This window comes from Notamacropus eugenii, chromosome 4, assembly GCF_028372415.1.
Source record: "Notamacropus eugenii isolate mMacEug1 chromosome 4, mMacEug1.pri_v2, whole genome shotgun sequence".
NCBI lineage: Eukaryota > Metazoa > Chordata > Mammalia > Diprotodontia > Macropodidae > Notamacropus > Notamacropus eugenii.
This window is the reverse complement of record NC_092875.1, coordinates 450,308,613-450,327,341: the sequence shown is the minus strand read 5'-3', so window position 1 is coordinate 450,327,341 and position 18,729 is coordinate 450,308,613. Positions and strand designations below refer to the sequence as shown.

At 38.5% G+C, this 18,729-nt stretch overlaps 1 long non-coding RNA gene across 1 annotated transcript in view; it reads left to right on the top strand.

Annotated features, from left to right (window-relative positions):
• The first annotated feature begins 4,844 nt into the window (after positions 1–4,844).
• LOC140501969 (uncharacterized) overlaps positions 4,845–18,729 on the top strand; it is a 38,729-nt gene continuing 24,844 nt past the window's right edge. The window contains exons 1-2 of the long non-coding RNA XR_011966462.1: positions 4,845–4,922; positions 6,521–6,584. This is a non-coding gene — a long non-coding RNA (uncharacterized lncRNA). The remainder of the gene's footprint in view (positions 4,923–6,520; positions 6,585–18,729) is intronic.

Below are 18,729 nucleotides of genomic sequence, written 5' to 3'. Positions count from 1 at the left end.
TCTGACAAAGAACTCTTCCCCGCAGCATCGCCCATTCCTCTGTATTGTCAAAATTATGTGTTACTTTCTAAGCCAGTATTTTCTACAGTGGTTCAGAGCAAAAAAGTCTCATCTTTTGTGTTCTTAAGAACCTCTTCCTTTCTGAAGACTTAATTAGCCACAAACTGATACAACATTTAGCTATCTTTTCAGCCTAAAAGCAATAAAATGGCCCTCGGGTCTATGTGATCTCTGTCTATATTTTACAGTTTATAGCAGTCAAAAAGTTATTAGGACAATAACACGATCAATAACTCAGAAACCTCAGTTAGGAAAATTTCTAACATTCAGTCAGGTTTAGCGGGCTGCACAAATTTCAGTTTTTATTTGACTCTAGCTAATCCCTAATCTCTTTATCTTTAAGGCAAAAAAAGAAGATAAAGGAAATATTTAGATAAGAAAAGATGAATAGAACACATTCCAGTATCTATTACTGGACAGGCGTGGGAGGGGAAGTTAGGGAAAGAGCAGGTCGTTTTTGGGAGGAAACCTTCCCTCAGTCCTGGAAGCAATGAGTGTAACTCATAGTTTCATTCTCAGTCATCTGTTGAGAGATGTTTTCAGGGCCCAATAGTCTCCTTGGATGTCTTCCTTCTCTGCCACAGCTGCACCTTGCTCGCTGCTTCTGATTCTTTCCATAGCAGCTTGTCAAGTCCAGGGCAGGGCAGGGGAGTATCTCCATGCCTCTTGCCATTCCTAAACTCTTATAGTCCTTGATATTTTCTCTGTCTGTTGTCACAGATTGTGTATGTCCTTTAAAAGTGCTCAGATGAGCACCTACTAACAGAAAGTGGATGAACTCAAGATGCAAAATGAGGCATTCATACATTTTTGGACATGGCCAGTGTGGGAATTTGTTTTGCTTGACTACGAATATTTGTTATGAGGTTTTTTTTTTTGTTTTTTTTTTCCAAATGGGGGCAGGAAAGTAGGAGAGGGAGAAAAAAAGAATTCCCAGCTAAAACTCATCTGACTTCCTCCTCAAAACTCTCAAAAATCCCAAATCACTTTTACAGCTTACAGGGAATGTTTGTCTTTCTGAGCTACAAATCCCAGGATGCCAGTTCATTCTTCAACCCCTATTAGACTTGTATTTACTTTCTTGTGTATTTAGAAATCTGTTCAGATGCACTATCTAGTCTACTACTACTTAATTTTTTTCCCTTTAAATGTCCCTTGTACAAATAGAAGTAATTGCATGATCGCATAGCCATGCAGAAGGACATTTACTTAAAATTGGACACATTAAGAAATAAGTTCTAAATCAAGTGGCAGTCTCACTACCCATTTCCCAAACTGCAACTTCCCAACCTTCCACAAAGTATTGGTTGTGAGTCCTCTCAGCTCTGCTTCATGAAAAAACATATCAACCTGTTACTGTGAGTTGAACAAGAAAAACAGATTTGCGAATCTATCCTCTTGCTATCGTTCTCTGTCATGCAGCAACATATGGGATAGTAAAAAGGTCTTTTCAGTTTGCCCCATTATTGAACCCAGTAGCCTCATCATCTGAAAGATGCTATATTGAATATGCAATGTATTAAACTTTTGCAACCATGGTTTCCAAGAATAAGAGTACATCTGTAACAATACCTCTCCTGTGTGGAAGAGGGAAAGCCTCTTGTTAGTAATGGCAGGCATTCCGATAGCCTGGAACTACCACTCAATGAACAAGAAGGTATAGAAAAATGAGTATTAACTTTTGGAATCAAAAGATGTGAAGGCAAATCCCAGCTCTTCTGCCCCTTACCTCCTGTGTAGTTTGAATTCTCTTAGTTTCAGTTTCCTTAATAGTAGTAGAGGACTATGTTCTCTAAGGTCCCTTTCAGGCCTAAATCCCATGATTTATAATACCCCAAACTGAACAACTCAGCTTCAGAAAATGGCCATTTTCAGAAGTTTAAAGGGATTAGCTGAAGTGGATATTGCACATAATAACTTTCTGAAACTGTGCCTAGGGCACAGTTCAGCTGAGGTGGTAGGGAAATAATGAATAAATGCAGCAACACAGAGGACAGTCTTTATGTGAGGGGCAGTGAAACCATGAAATCCTTCACCCAGGCAATCTCAGAGGGAAAGTTGTGCCCCGTGCTCATGTGGAGCTATGAAGCAAGGTGTGAGGCCACTGACCACCATGGGTAGGAAGAACTCACCCTCAGATGTCAGAACCCTGAGACAAAGCCCTACTGGCGTTGTTCTCGTTATGGCTGTGGTATTGTATATAAATGCAGCATTTTCTCAGTCCTTAGATGTCTCTGATATCTTTCTGCTAATCTCTCTTGTTAAAATGCCAGAAGCTTCTATTAGGTAGGGAGTTACACTCCTGCCCTGAAAATGTGACTTCCAAGTTTGTCTCTTGGGGTCCTTTTAGCCTCTGAACCCCCAAGCTGTAGAATATAACAGCACCACACATATGGCTGTATGACATAAAAAAATCAAAGTGAACTAAAATTAATTTTGTTTTCTGAATCTTTAGAGAATTTCACAACATTCCATAAGATAATTGGAGATACCCTGAAGGCTCCCAAAATCAAGGCTGGGAATCTCTGCACAAAAGTCATATAAAATTTGTATCTAGAGGTATCTAAGTAGAGACCTTTGGGTAGCGATGCTGGGACTGAAGAGTGTCTGTTTTTCTTGTTCAGAGAAATGCACATAATTTGAAAAGAGGGCTCCAGAAATCCCTTTTATTTTGGTAAAGTATTGTTTTTCTTTATGATCTCTGCTCCTTTTGGTTAATGAAGATACATGCCTTCATCTCAGCTGCCTAATGTTCCCCTCCCACATTAAAGGGGTTACCATGTGGCAAATAATCTGTATTTCTTCTAGATTAAAAAGAAAGAATAAACAATAACTCCCGAGTCAGAGTTTCAAAGTTCCTATTTGCATGCACATCTAAAGAACTGTCACTATTGGCAGATGGCTTGCAACGCCTAATCAGAGAATATTCAAGACTACTCCCTCTTTCTTCTTCTGGGGCTCCTGGATTAGAGCTCATGATCTCCTGTGGAAGCAGCTTCCCAGGTCTCTTTATTTCTCTTTGATTACATGGGACCTGTGCTACCCCCAGGAAAAGTTAAAGTTAAAACTTGCAGCTAGAGCTTGCCTTTGAAGTGGGATGTGGTGCCGTATAACCTGAGGTCTATTTGAGAATCTAGTGGTGGGTCCAGTGTAACAATGAAGGTACCCAATCTCTTCCTGTCTGCACTGCTCCTTTGGATTCTCAGTGACCATCAAGTCAAGTTAATTCAAAGACTATCAGTGTATAATTTGCGAATTAAATTCTGAGGTGTTCAAGCATCCAAAAGACAATAGTCATTAATTTTAAAAAATATATTCAGATTTTTTTTCCCATGAGTCCCAGGCATTTGTCATTCTTCAGTTCAACTCAATTCAAATAACTATCATAGAATCAAAATGTCTGAAGAGCAATCAGCAGAAATGCTAAGAGTTAGCAGAGACACAAGTGGGCAAAGTCCATGAGAGCTACCTGTGACCACTGATCCCTTGGCATCCCACAAACATTTATGACTCCTGCTTTGACCTTCCTCCCATTTCTTGTCTTATTTCCTGGAACTCTGTCATAGGAAAGCCCTGCACATTACCTGTTTCCCCTCCAGATAGCTATCCTTGGTATGTATGATAGCTGGCATGACATCTCCCTTATTGAACTGTATTATCGCCACTGGTCCTCAACAACAGCTTTCATGCCTCCCTTTCAGCCCTGCCAAAGACTACAGTTCCTAAGACCATACTCTCTAGACAGTTCCTAAGGGAGAGTCTCTCCCTGAGGCATTGTAGTAACAAAATGCTGGCCTCTAAATCAGGATGAAATGTCTCCTAATGGATGCCCCCAACCTCTGCCTGCAACTGGCAGATCCCCAAGGGAAAAAAAGACTAGTTCCAACCAGTTGGAACATGCTTTCCAACCTCAGGAAAGTGGTTCTGACCACCCGGAAGATTTTCTGACCAATAGGATGAATGACCTGGGCTCCTAGCCAAAGTCAAACTGCTTCCAGCCCTGTCCCTGTGAATTCTCCCATAACTAATCTGAAGTAATCCTGATAAATTTACCAATCAAGATCTGACCCACAATGAATACCAATGATAACAGGAGAGAGGCCCCTGCTGAATGCATTTGAGAATTTTGTTTTTGTAACTAAGGGAAATCTGTGGTAGCACAGTTCAGGTCAAGACGGCCAAAGGACAAATGTGGAATCTTAAGACAATGGTAGGGTTCATTCCTTCAACATTCCCCAGACAGTGAGTCAGTGCTTAGCTTGGATCATGTATTTCTAATAGACTCATTTGTCAAGAGGCTTATGGACATGGTTACAGACATATTCATGAAGGATAAACCAGCCACAGCCCAACTTAGTCTTATAAGTGGAATCTGTACATTAACTGTTGATTTTGTGATCACTCTGCCAAGCTCTGGTTTGTCATTCTCACAGCCCTGACCCCAGAAAGATTATCATGACTAACTGGAATGGGGCATGATAGAGGATTCTGGATTGTGATCTAGTGAGAAATGAAGAGAGGGCTGACTTCTTTAAAGTGAGGTTCCTTGAGGGGCCAAAGGTTATGGCGGTACTTACAACGTGCGAATTCCAGGGCTGAAGTGGCCTTCCTGGATGAAGAGTTTTCTAGGGATGTAACAGAGGAATCTGAATTACAGTAAAGTAACTACTTACTTCATCATCCTTTCAACACCACATGCCAAGGGTCATAGAGCAGTAGAAAGATGGGAAAGAGTAATGGTTCTAGAATCAGGAAGAAGAGGATTCTAATTCTACCTCCAGCACGGACTAGCTATGTGATTACGGCCTTTCTGAACTTCAGTTACCTCTACTGTAAAACTGAAATAGTATCGACATTACAAGGTGAGTTTTAAGAATCAAATACGATAACATATGTAATAATAATGACAGTTAATATTTATATAATGTTTACTATGTACCAGACACTGTAAGTACTTTACAATTATTTCTCATTTCACCCTTGCAACAATCTTAGGTAACAGCAATATGTTATCCCCATGAGGCAAACAGCAGTGACTTGCCCAGGATCACACGACCAATAAATTTCTGAGGTGGAATTTGAATTCAGGACTTCCTGATTCTAAGCCCAGCACTCTATCCACTGTACCACTGTGCTATGTTCCCAAAGGAAAAAATTCAAGCTATCAATAGTCACATTTTTTTAATGCTCCAAATCATTAATAAATAAATGAAAATTAAAGCACCTCTAAGGTTCTACCTCACTCTCATCCAACTGGCAATGTTTATAAGAAAGAGAAATGACAAACTTTGGAGTGGTTGTGGGAAAACAGGCATATTAATGTACTTTTGGTGACTTCTGAATTGATGTGGGCATTCTACAAAGCAATATTTAACTATGCTCAAAAAGTTATTAAAATATGCATAACCTTTGACCCAGGGATACAGCTACTAGATCTATACCCCCAAAGAGATCAAAGTAAGAGGAAAAAGACCTACGTGCACACAAAAATATTTACAGCAGCTCTTTTTGTAGCAGCAAAGAACTGGAAACTAAGGACGCATCCATCAATTGGCAGAATGGCTAAATAAAATTTGATATACAAATGTATTGGAATACTGTTGTGCCATAAGAAATGATAAAGGGGAAGATTTCAAAGAAACTGGGAACATTTGTATGACCTGATGTAAAGTGAGAAAAACCAGGAGAACAATTTATGCAGTGACAACAACAATTTCGTTAAAAAAACAAACAACTTTGCATGGTATATGAATGTAATAGAACACTACTGTGCTATAAGAAATGACGAATAGTCAGACTTCAGAAAAACCTGGAAAGACATATGTGAACTGATGCTGAGTGAAATGAGCAGAACCAGGAAAATATTATGCCCAGTAACAGCCACAATGTGAGGGGACTGTTTCTGCTAGACTTAGCCCCTCATAGCAATGCAAGGACCTAAAATATTCCCAAAGGACTCTTGAGGCAAAATGCCATCCACATTCAGAGAAAGAACTATGGAATCGGAACGCAGAATGAAACAGACTATTTTCTCTTGTGTTATTATGTTTTGATTTTTTTCATGGTTTCTCCCATTCGTTTTAATTCTTCTATGCAACATGACTAATGTGAAAATGAGTTTGATAAGAATGTATTAAATGTAAGTTAAAAAGTGAAAACAAATTATTTTTTAAAAATTTTTTGTAACAAACAACTCTGAAAAACTCTAAGAACTCTGTTCAATGTTCAAGATCACAGAGAACTGATGGCAAAGCTTATTCTGGGAACTTACTTTTGCTTGGAAATGCATATTTGTTACAATGGCAATGTTGTTTTCCTTTTTCTTTTCTTTCTAAAGGTAGGGATCAGGGGTAGGAAGGTAAAAAATGCATGTTACTTTTTAAAATTCAACTTAAAAATAAAAATACAGATTCCATCATCTTTTTTGTATCCTTTATATTTCATAACACCATCCTAGCAGTAATCCCAAGAAAAGTTGGAAGCCTCCCCAGGAAAGCCTATACATGATTTCAGAAATCACCAAGGTAATGTATAAAATACTTTTGACTATTATCAGACCCTTGATAAAGTTTCCCATACCAGCAACTAGATTTGGCCATCATCCAGGAAGGCTACAACCAGTCCATCTTCACAGGAGTTGGATGACTGGCACATCAGCCTCTTCCAATGGGACAAGACATAATTTCAGTGGCCTTCTGGATAAAGTTCCCTGACAACATGCAAATCCACCTGGTTTTCTAACAGTCAGTGCTACATAAGGCTGAGACTCTCATCTGGAATATTGTATTCAGCGATGGGAGCCACAATTTATAAAGAACAACGATAAGCTAGGAAGTCTCCAGAATTCACAATAGAAATACTGCTCTAGTGTGTTCAGCTCTTTCCAGGACTTGGCCATCAGCCCAAGGGAATGATCTGATAGAGAGAAAATAATAAGAGCCAACATTTAGCTAAGTACTCCTAGGCCCATTTTTTCCCCTCTATCACAGAAGTTTACCTCAGGAGTGGTTGATTTTTCAGAAATAGTCTACTAAGTTGTCAGTTCCTCTTTTCTGCTATGTGGAAAGATGATTGCATCACTGTAGGCAAAGGATCCTGCGAAGTTTCTCTAGCTCAGAGAGATGCCCTCTTCCATCAACTGGAGATTCATTTGGCACATAAACTTCTCTTTTAAAACTCAAGTACTTCTGAGAGGGTTAAGCCTATGAGGCATTCATATATTAGTATGAATTACTTTGACCAGCATACTTTTTTTTTACATTTTAAAATTTTATTTTACTTATTTTTGTTACATTTTAAGTTCCAAACTGTCTCCCTCCCTCTCTCCCCACCCCACACTACAGAAGGCCATCATTTGAGGCAAATTTATAAATATATGTCAAATCATACTAAGAACACTTCTATTTATCAGTTCTTTCTCTGGAGGTAGATAGCATCTCCTTTCATATAACTGATTGGACTGTTTATAATACTCAGAATAACTTGGTTGTTCACAATTATTCTTCAAACAATACCGCTGTTGTATACAACATTCTTGGTTCTGCTCATTTCACTTTTCATTATTTCTTACAAGTCTTTCCATGTTTCTCTAAAATCAACCACAGTAGTATCCCATTACAATCACATCCCACTACTTGTTCAACCATTCCCCAATAAATGAGCATCCCCTCAATTTCCAGTTCTTTGCCACCACAAAGAGAGTTGCTATAAATATGTTAGAACATCTAAGTTCTTTTTCTTTTTCCTGATTATCTTAGGAAAGAGACCTAACAGTGGCATTGCTGGATCAAAGGGAATTCACAGTTTAATAACTCTTTGGGCATAATTCCAGACTGCTCTCCAAAATGGGTGAATCAGTTCACAATTCCACCAACATGTTAATATCCAAATTTTGCCATATCTACTCCAACAACTGTCATTTCCCCCTTCTATCATTTCAGTCATTCTGATAGGTGTGAGATGGTATCTCAAAGCTGTTTTAATTTGCATTTCTCTAATCAATAATAATTTAGAGCATTTTCCCAGATGACTATAGTTTTGATTTCTTCTTCAAAAAACTGTTTGTTCATATCCTTTGATCTTCTTAACATTTCAATGAAGAAATGAGTGGTTTTGATTTGATTTGGAAAAGGATAATTTCAGATATTGAAATGCCTGAAGGAAAGGAAATCCTGGATGAATTATCAAAGCTGAAAGAGAGGAGAGTATGATGGCAATGGGTGCCTGATGACAGGAGATAGGAAAAGGGTGCAGGTGCCAATTTATTCTACCTTCCCCCAACTCCCATCCCCTCAGTCAAGGGCAGCTAGGTGGTGCAGTGGATAGAGCACCAGTGCAGAAGTCAGGAGGACCTGAGTTCAAATCTCCCCTCAGACACTTGACACTCACTAGCTGTGTGACCTTGGCCAAGTCACTTAACCCCAATTGCCTCATCCTGGGTCATCTCCAGTCATCCTGATGAATATCTGGTCACTGGATTCAGATGGCTCTGGAGGAGAAGTGAGGCTGATGACCTGCACAGCCCTCCCTCACTCAAAACAAAGTCAAGTGCAGGTCATGTCATCATGTCTCTGACAGTGTGGTCTTCTTCAGCAATGAAGGATGAACACACATCCCCTCAGCCAATTCTATAACTGCTTATTTTGGGATCACATGAATGTGGTTTCCTAGTCTATAAGTCTAGCAACTAGATTCAATTATCTTGTATTTTTAAATGGCTCCAAAATGGCACTAATATTGTGAAATCTGTATAAGGGAGCATATATTTAATGTTCTGTCTCCCCAAGTATATGCAGCTGTTTCTTTTGGACTAATAGCATAAACAATGACTTTAAAATATTAACACTTTAGGAGCAGCACCAATGAGGTTACAGAATACACAACATATGTATTTTGCCCTCAGAATCATCATGAGCTCAAAGCTCAGTCTTTAAAAAATAAAGCTTTGAGTTTGCTTGACTATGCTTTCTCTAATAATATAAACGAAGTATACATGTAGCAGTTTGATACAGAGTTTCTATATCTCAGTCCCTAAATTAAGGCCTTTCACAAAGCTTTTAATAATACAGTCCCACGCTCAGAGAATTAGAGGCAAAGTTTAAAATCATTCCTCTTTTCCTCTCAACAAATTTCTGCTCCTTTCTCTGACTGTGCACATGCAAATTTTATTAATGCTAATGGAAGAGATGCACGTGCATACAGAGTAGAATATATCTCTAAATCACACTTTAATCTTTAGCTCTATAACTCTGGCTCCTGTTCAAATGATACATGTGCCTCAAATACACACTGTATGTCTGCTGTTTCCTGCCTCAATATTAAAATTTATTCATGTATTTTTAGTTGCTATTACAACATTTTGGCCAACAAATTTTCTTATTATTATTGTTATACATGTGGTGGGTTTGAACTGTATGCTGGGTGCCATCACTAACATTCTTGACTTATTATAATGTAATTAGATTGTAAATTCAATTCCTGACCAGGTTATATTTGTTTAAAATATGGAGATTTTTTGTTGTTTTCCACCAGATTAAACATATGAAGTAAAACAAAAACATATCCAAGCAAAACAAATATAAGTAACCTGAAAACTTGCTTCTCTGAATTGGGGATATATATACGTATGCATACATATGCACATACATAACGTTTTTTTGCTTCAAATTGCAATTATTCCATTTGTGGGTTTGTCCTCCATCAACAGAAATCATAACCTCTCTTCCCCTTAAAGACATTCTTTGTGGGCAGAGGAAGAAAAAGAGTTATCACCTTATGACCACCAGACTAACTGATGAACCTGATTGCACTTAGCTGAGCTGATGGTAGTCTTTGAGAATCCAGGATTGCCACCAAGCCATGATGAGGCATCATGAATGCCAATATTTAATAAGGGATAAATCTTTAGATGCAAATAGCTGGACCAGAAGTCTCATGATGGTCAAGTTACAAAACTGGAGAAGAGGCAAGGAAATTAAATAATGTAAGACAGGAAAAACAAAAGGGGGGGGGGGGAGACAATGGCAGCTATATCCTTAACTTTAACATCCTATCCAGTTTCCATACGCAGAAGTGAAGCGTATCCCAAAGCTATAGTGAGCTTCCCTAGCAACTTTCTGAGTGATCATTTCATTAAGTAAGAGCTCAACAAACTGTAAGAGCAGGCTTCTATAATGACCAAAGCATTATGGGAGAAATATTTGCTTGCATAAAATCTTCCTGACAAGAGTTATTTATGCTGAAGAGCAGGATTGACATTTTGAGAGAAAGTAACTCAAGTTTGAGGTCAATCTAGAAGGAATTAAAATCTAGAACTATGCCACACTTCCTATAAGGAGACCCACAGCCAGAAAAATCTAATCACATCCTACTAAAAACGAAAAAAAAAATGGTAGGGATGCTGAAGCCTAAACAGAAAGCTCAGTGAAATCAGCATGTAGCATTTTCAATTCATATATACTTACAATGCCACAAGAAATTTTGCTAGAGGCTCTATTCTAAAAACATTGATATTTGGGCAAGAGACAAGCTTTGGAGTTTTAGAGGATAGAAGATATCAAGAGCCCAATATACCACTCAACTGAGAAACCTACCTCCCAATTACACCTTCAATACAAAAAAACATAGACAGGAACAAGCATTAATATAATGCTCTAATTCACCGTTGGCCATCCAGCCAAAATATAGAGTCCTGCTATGAAATCCTTGTGTTCCTAGAAAACACAAGTTTGCATACAAATAGATAACCATCCCATGTCAAGAAGTTGGGGGGACAGGAAGCTTATCAGTCAACAAAACAGCTCCAGAAAATGGCTGATGACTTTCAAAGAAAATATGTTACAAATATTTGTTGCCCATAAAGCAATTTTGTTGTTGTTCAGTTGTGTCAAACTCTTTGGACCCCATTTGAGGTTTTCTTGGCAAAGATACTGTAGTGGTTTACCATTTCTTTCTCCAGTTCATTTTACAGATGAGGAAACTGAAGCAAACAGGGTGAAGTGAGTTGCCCAGGGTCACACAGCTAGTGTCTGAGTCATATTTGAACTCAGGGCTTTTGGTCTTCCTTACTCCAGGTCTAGTACTCTATCGCTCTGCCACCTAGCTGCCCTAGTCAAATTCCCTGGTGAATAAATAGATGGTCAGGAAAACAGGATTTTTGCAGAACAGAGTGTCACAAAGTTTTTCTAGGATTTCAGCTGGACAGTTGTATCCACAGGATGAGCCATAGAGTAACAATCTAGAGCAACGAATAGATGCCAAAGTGGGATCTCCCAACCTTCAGGAGACACTGAATTTAGATCTACCAGTGGAGAATGCAGAAGGTTTCCAGGGTTGATCCAATCTATTAGCTCATTCTTTCTGGGTGAGGAAGAGGGGCTGAATTAGGAGAGAGTATCCTTCTGTCTGCTACTCCATCTCTAGGGTCTCAAAAGCTTCCTATGGATCCTAAACCCTAGGACCATGTTGTAGTCTCATTCACCCAAGGTCATCCAGGAGACCCAAACTGAGGCCAGTGAAATCATGGTAAGATGCTCTACAGAAAAAAAAAAAAAAAAAAGACTGGGTTGTATGGAGAATAGATCAGGAATTTACAAGTGGCAATAATTTACAGCAGAGATGTTTGGACTATCCAGATAATGACAAGACTAGTTAACACCACTGGGTGAACTGATCAACCATTTAGTCCACAGTTGTTCAGCTTAGAGCAGCTTACTGAATTCTGGGAAGATGGCATACATGTAATAAAACACATGTAAGATCTACTATATTTGAATTTTTTTGTACATGGATATGGTACATGAATGAAGGAATAATGCTTTTATTGTGCCTCCTGAAGCCAAAGGATGAGCACTGAGATACTAACAGGAAAGTAAGATAGTCTTTGCTCTAAGGGAGCTCATATTCTAATGGGGAAGACATGCATGTGAAATTTTTAGCTGTTAAGTCAGATAGAAAGGCCCATAGTCCTCAGGGCACAGCAGCAAAGCAGATCATAACACCTCTTCTTGAATATCATTTCCACTGATAAAATCATATCAATTTCTGACATTGAACCATTTTATGATTCCAAGGACTTTGGTGACAAGAACTTTCTTTCCAGGGTCTTTAATAGATGTAGCTGTACCTATTGACCCTGGTTTGGCAACATTAGTATAACCAAGACTCTTAGGTTCTAGGTCTGTTGGATTCTCAGGGGAGAGCACAGTCAGAGTATTGGTAGTGACTTGAGTTGTGTGGCACATGTGTTTCCTGTCTTCCCGTCAGGGTGCCCTGCTGCTTCAGCTAGGTTGGCTTGCTTGCTTTGTGAGTGGCAGTTGGTTGGCAGTTGATGGGGATGGCTAGATCCTTTGCCATAAGAACCTCCTCCCATGGTGATGGTTACAAGGGCTGGGCTGGAAGCTGGACCAGTATTCTAGAGGTGTGCTCCCACTCCTCAGGTTCTTGTGCCTATCTGACTGTTGGTGACACTTGGCCAGCAGTTATTGCCAGTGGTGATAGGAGATCATCATTTCCACAATTATTTCTCCTCTTGATGCTGGCCAGAGGGACAGAACGGGTGGTTCGAGGGATACTGCTATTCCCAAGGCTCTTGGGTTCATGATCCTAGGCTATCTTCATCAGGGTTCAAGGGGAGATGGTGGCCAAGATGGTGGTAGTGGTGATGGCAGATTGACTTGCCTGGCACATGCTGCCTCCTATCTCTCTCTCTCTCAGGTTCCCTGCTGCTTCAGTCAGGCTGGCTTGCTGTACATGGATATGATTGCATATGACTCATAAACTGTACATATGTGCCCATATGCAGAGATTGAAAAATGTTTAAGGAAAGAATATAAGGAGGGACTGGCATTCTCTCTCTCGTGAGAAAGCTATTCCTTGGGATAGTGCCAGATTCTGAACTTCCCAGGTTCCTCCTGAGTAGGAACAACATGCCACATAAATGAGAAATTCTAAGTTTTACTTGAATCTTCTAGGTCAGAAGTCAGCCACTGATATAAAGGTTATATTTAGTTCCTGCCCAAGAACAGGTAGGATCCCTTTGACCTTCTTAGATAGTATTGCATCTTCAGCAATTCAAAGATTGAACAGTGACAAGCAGCAATAATGGATGACAAAAGGACTGATCCCTCCTACCCTTCTCATCTCCAACATCCACCTTTCTCAAGTGCACGTCAAGGAGCCTGGGAATCACGTAGCCCTGCCCAGAGTATATGGTCATTTAAAGTGTGTGGCCAAGAGATCATTTGCTTTCATCAGTCTAAATTTCAGGTATCATCCAAATGTCATTCTTTTTTTTCTTACTGAAATACAGTTTGTATGTTTAACTTAAGGATGTTTAGCTGAAAATTTGATAAAAACTAAAGTTTTTTTTTCAAAAAAATTTCTGGAACAGTTTCAAAACATGCATTTTTATTTGTTTAGAATATTGGAATTTTTTCAAAAGTTGAATTTACATGTACAGAGAGGCAGTGTGGTATATTGGATAAAGAGCTAGCCTCAAAGCCAGAAGAATTTGGGTTCAAGTCACGCCTTTGACACACACTGGCTATGTGACACTAGGCAAGCCATGTAACACTTCAGTAATTGAGGCAATTCTCTAACAAGGTAAGTAGTAAATGAAATGTCAACCTGCAATGGTAGAAGTTTATCCACCTAGGAGCTCCTTATACCAATGAAAGCCCAGGACTAATCCCTATCCTCATACTGGCTTATCTACAGCAAAACAAAACTTGATGCCTATCAAACACTACAAAACTACTTACAAACAGATAAGGGCCACCTTCCTAACAATGCCAACCTAGTTTAGTCTGAGAAGCTTCATTCAGAAAGATAATTGGTTGACTACTGGTAGCTTACAATCAATAAAGGCAGTCATAAATATCCAAGGCCTAAAAATCACCATAAGCTTTGGGAAAGGTTTTCACGAAAGGCTGAGAGCTCTGAGAGAGGGTGGAGTAATCAGGAAAAGACAGAAAGCTATGAGACAGAACAATATGAGACAAAGAGCTGTGGTGTCAATAAATCTTATGGTAATGTGGAATGTCTGAAATATATTTTGTAAATATTTAGAGAATCCATGATGTCTTCAGTGTGAATACTTCCTCCACTGCAGGTCTTCTAAACATGTTTGGTGTCACCAGATGGTGAAGCCAAGGGTCCTTTCTCAGAATAATATGCCTAGATTCAGAATTGAAGGAACTACCTTCATTTTGGTTAAGGGTTGATGAAAATAAAAATGCAATCTTTTTTCCATCCAAGTTCACAGACCCCATGGAATCTATACATGGACCCCTTTAGCATCATGGACTCACCCTGCACTACTGTCTTTGGCCTTTCTCTGCCTCTTTAGTGACTAGCTTCTGGTGATGAGTCCCCTCAAATTTAACTAAGCTGGTGCTTGAAAAACAAAACTACATCTGACTTCTTGAGCTGAAGTCACAGCTAAGCAGTAGGTTTCTCTCAGTATTGCTGGCCAATACTCAAAGACTTCCCAGACCTTACTGGAGATCAATACTATAAACCTTTGAACCTTACATTGGGAAGGGAGGTGGAGACAAAAATGACATTGCACTACTAGGTATTAAACTGGTACAACTTAAAATCCTCTACCCAACAAAAAATAAAGAAAAAGCAGTACTACATTAATTAATACAAATGCTATTTGATATTTTTAAAAATACATTATCCACCAAAAAATATACTTATATTTTCTTTATTTCTATTGCATAGTCCTTTTAAAAAGTCCTTTTAACTTAGCAGAATTCAAATAGAACTCATACTTCATTACCCTATTTCAAATATTTGATTAATATTTATAATATGCAAATGTAAAATCATAGTTTTAAAATTACTATTATATAGACTGTAAAGGCAGCACTTTTAAGAGGTGTGCGTGCTGTTGAAAACTAAGACACAAGAAAAATCCATCTAATCTAGTAATATAATATTTCTTCATTTCTCCATCACTCAGACTTTTAAAAATCACAGCAAGGGGGCCCCCTTGTGGAGATTCAAGGTACATTTTGTCCTATTTTTCTATTTCTTCTTCCTAACCTATAACGCTATTTTGAACTGTCAGATTAAACACATTCTCCTGGACACAATGAAGAGAGTCAGAAGTTGAAAAGGCGTTGGTTGATTAAGCAACAAGGTCACAACATTCTTTATGAGAGAACTTGCTTTTACCAAACTCATCATTTCTGCGGTTGGACAGGGTCCTCCAGCCTGTCTGAAGGCTTCCATTCCACAGGATGGGATTTCTGAGTTGTCAGAAATGATATTAAAAAAAAAATCCAGAGAAGGAAAAACAAAGAAAATGGTTATTATTCCTGTAAGTTAAGTGCTTGCAAATTCAGGATTAAACAAATACAACACAACAAAATATGGGACGATGGTTCATGTCACCAAGAAAGACATCTCTCAAATTATTTATGACCATAGAGAAAGAGAAATGTCTATGAAGTTTATGTTCATAAATTCACCAACTATAATGCAAAGGCGGATCTGATAAATTATGCTGCTGATATGGCCTGCTAGTGCTATTTTAGAATTTAAATATTGTTATTGCTGTTTTAAATTGCTATTGCTTAACATATCTGATAGGGCCAGGTTATACAAAGGACAGGGACGAATGTTTGGCAACGACATCAATGACCTACCCGTTTCTTTTATGTGCTACGTGAATACAAGTCTTATTAAAACAATAACTGGAAACAAAGCATTTGGAGCCCATATGGTAGCTGTGAATGGTCACCTGCCTATTCTACGCAGCATTAATATTCTTCTCTAGTTGTAATTCAGAAGGCAGAAAATTCAGTGCTGAGTACATCATAAACATCAAAAGCTATGAAATTATACCTAATTTTTACTTAATAGAGGAAGATGATGGTCAATCAATCTATCGGCAAGTATTTTTAAGTACCTATTATGCGCCAGGCACTATGCTGGGTACAAGTATGAAAACAAAAACAAAACTTCTCCCCAACAAAGAACTTACATTCTATTGGGCAAAAGGGGGAAGAGACACATACAACACGTCCACATGTACACATCTAGGTAACACAGTGGATCAGAGTTCAAATCCAGAACTCATACACTAACTGCATCACCTCTGTCTTCATTTTCTTAGCTTTAAAATGAGAATAACAATAGCACCTCCCTTCTAGGATTGCTGCGAGAATCAAATGAGATGATATTTGTAAGGCACTTAGTACACAGCTCCTGGCATACAGTGGGTGCTTAATAAATGCGTGTTTTCTTCCCTCCTTTTTTGCATTTAAGGAAATATTTTAAAATGCAAAGTAACTGCAAAGAGACACTAACATTTGAGAGGATCAGGAGGTGGCTAAGAGGTGGCACCTGAGATGAGTTTTGAAGGAATCTAGGGATTCTATGAGGGCACAGCCTATGCAAAGGCACAGAGAAAGGAGATCAAATATCATGGACGAGGAATAAACAGGGAGGTCAGTATGGTTGGAATGTAGAGCTTGTGGAGCGAAGCACTGAATAATACACAGTAGGCCATAGAGTACAATTGTGTAATATATAAGGATAGGCTGCATCTCTATTGTGGAGGGCTTTCAGTGTCAGACAAGTTGGTATTTTTTTTTTTTTCGACAGAGGAAGTAAAGTGTGTCTAGAGCTTTCGGGAAAAGGAGTAAGATGCTCAGAAATGTGCTTTAGGAATAACTATTTGAACATTATGTAGAGGCTGGACTGGAAAAGAGAAAGACTGGAGTCAGGAATACCACCTAGGAGGCTACTGCAATGGTCCCGAAGAGAGATGATGAAGGACTGAACCAACATGGCAGCTGAGTGGAGGGAAGGGGACGGATGAAAGAGATGTTCTGGGAAGATGCCAATAAGAAAACAACTTTCACAGTAAATAAAAAAACAATACTACACCTAACGGGAAGGAGTGGGAAAGAAGGTTTATGCGGCTACAAGAGAAACTAGTCAATAAAAAAAGAGAGAAGTACTTTTTGTGAGAAAAATGCTCCCCTTAAACAAAAAACAACATGTGCTGTGAAATCAGGAAAGCTTTTATTAATTTTAATTTTTATTAATTTTATTAATTTTTACATTCATTCCCCCTGAATGAATGAGTAGCTCCTAGGGGAGTGCTACAGTTATTTGGACCAATGCCTCCCAACCTCCTGCCTCACCATCTATTGGTTAGAAGAAGCCTCCTGAATATCTCATTTCATGTTTTCCTCCCTGATAGGCTTCCTCCTCAAACAGCTCATCAAGCTTGTGCACAAGTTTCTGACCTTTTACCTGACCATGCTAGGTTACAACTCTGATTAGCTGCTATCACTTATAGCTGGAAGGAGTTTCAGCCCTGTGGAAATAGAATTCCTTTTTTTGTTTCCCACACTTTGGAACAGTGGAAATGCCCCCAAAATGACCCTTTCCCATAAGACCGTATTATTAAGAAGGCAAATTTTCTCAGAGCACAGGAGCATGTACTCAATTGATAAGCCATCACAATCTGTACTTTCCTATGATGATTTTCACACCAGATAATAAACTCAGTGAACCAGAAAAAAAAAAGAAACTCTTAATTGTGGCAATCAAAAACATCCTCCAGAAATATAAAATAAAGAATAAATTGTGAGCCATTATGGCGTAAAAATATTTTAAAGACTCTTACAATAACATATTTTTCTAATTTTTCACTGAAAAGTCATCCTTCTATTTGAAGAAACACATATATAGTGTATATATGAATATGTATACACATATGTATATGTATTATATATTTCATATATATTGCATGTGTTGTATAGAATTACATCATTATAAGTCAAGGCTCATTGAAATATAGCAAGTTCAGAGAAGAGGCAGGATCTCCATAGCTGGGAGCTCAGAGCTAATTCTGTTTGAGTAAATCTCTACCAATTATACCACCTAAACTGATGAAATGATGTAGCCAACAACAAAAAAAGAGTGTTAGAGCTAAGATGTAGGGAGCTGTCCACTCTCTGAGGACCAAGGGACAGTTTTGCATTTCCCCACGATTTCCACTGAGCAAGGTGAAGTGCGTAACTTCTGGGGTAAATAAAGGACTTGTCCGGAACCTGATCATTCTGTTTGAATAAGATCAGAAGAGTGATTTAGGTTTTGTTTTGTTTTTGCTGAATCAGGCACTGGCAAGAATGCTCAAAATTGTCCGGAAATATCAAGGGGTCCCATTCCAGACACAGCTGTGCTTAAGCACACTCAAGTACAAAATACCTCAAGAGTCTGTATAAGTAACTGGTAGGGTTTGAGCTCAGAACCCCCATTTCAATGAAATGAGGATGAGCTATCTGATAGGAAGCACATGATATATCAATTGTGTTCTTAAATTTTTACTTATTTATTCCTATTTTTAGGAGTAAATAAATTATTAAACCAGGAAAGCCTACCTGCAAATTCTCTAGAAATCACGTATTATTCATTTTGAAGGATTCTTTTTCCATAATTAACCAAATGCTGACATCATTTGCCTTTGATTTTGCTCCCTCAGCAAATGAACCACTAGCATTTATATTTCTGAATCTTTGGACGTTTCTACTACCTTCTTATTTATCTTTGACTTTGTAGCAAAACTATCCAACTGAGCGATTGCAGATTTTCCTTTCACATGAGCTGGAAACATTCTAAGAATTTTAAATTTTGATCTTTTGA